Below are 1,392 nucleotides of genomic sequence, written 5' to 3' on the forward strand. Positions count from 1 at the left end.
CTTAGTTTTCTGATAAATGTATTTATTTAAAAGCTACATTGAGCTCATAGCAAAAAGCAAACATTGACCTTTAGTGGCGTCTCAGATTTTCAAAGGCAAAGAAAGAGGTGTAATGGGAAACTGTACTCACCGGCCACTTTATTATGTCCACCTTGCTGGTACCGGGTTGGACCCCCTTTTACCTTCAAAACTGCCTTAATCTTTGGTGGCATCGATTCAACAAGGTTTTGGACTCATTCCTCTGAGAGTCCGGTCTATACTGACATGACAGCATCACACAGTTGCTGCAGATTTGTCGCCTGACCATCCGGTCTCCCGTTCCACCACATCCCAAACCTGATCTGTTGGGTTGAGATCTGGTGATTGTGGAGGCCGTTTGAGTCCAGTGAACTCAGTCATGTTCTAGAAACCAGTCTGAGAAGATTCCAGCTTTAGGACACGGCGCCTTATCCTGCTGGAAGTAGCATCAGAAGATGGTCCACTGTGGTCAGAAAGTGATGGACATGGTCAGCAGATTTAATGTGGCATTGGAACCATGTTCAGTTGGTACTAAGGGGCCAAAAGTGTAAGAACATACTTACACGATAAGACTTCAAATTCTGACCCTGCTATCTGAATGTGGCAGCAGAAATGGAGACACCAGACGAGGTTTTTCCAATCTTCTATCGTTGCTGCTGTAGCCCATCTGCGTCCAGGTTGGACGTGTTGTTCTTTCAGAGATGCTGTTCTGCAGACATTGGTAGGAACTAGTGGTTCTTGGAGCTCCTGTTGCCTTTCTATCAGCTGGAACCAGTCTGGCTGTTCTCCTCTGATTTCTGGCATCAACGAGACATTTTCCGGCCACAGAACTACTGCTCTCTGGATATTTCCTCTTTTTCTGACCATTCTCTGTAGAAGATGGTAACGGGTAAAAATCCCAGTAGATCAGCCGTTTCTGAGATACTCAGACACTTACAACCATGCCACCTTCAAAGTCGCTTCAATCACCATTTTGATGCTCATTTTGACTACGTCTACATGTCTAAATGCATTAAATTGCTGCCATGCGATTGGCTGATTGGACAAGTGTGTCTAATAAAGTGGACGTGAGTGTTTATAGTAGAAAAAATACAAATGTGATCCATCCGAGCAGATCCTTTAAGATCCAGGAAAAGGCAGATGCTCCTCTGCCGGAGGTCAGTTCTTCACCTCCTCACTGAATCCCACGAGGGACATAACCCCCTGAAGACCTCCATCATCAGCGTCAAGTGGGCATGAGAGCGAGTCATTATGCTCTCAGGAAAATTAATCATCAGAACATAGAAAACCCCAAAGAAAGGTACTAATTCTTGCTTTGACCAGAGCATTTCTAAAAGTTCATCACACAGCAAAATGGCTTCGGCATGGTCTGAA

This window comes from Oryzias latipes, chromosome 16 (assembly GCF_002234675.1).
Source record: "Oryzias latipes chromosome 16, ASM223467v1".
Lineage (NCBI taxonomy): Eukaryota > Metazoa > Chordata > Actinopteri > Beloniformes > Adrianichthyidae > Oryzias > Oryzias latipes.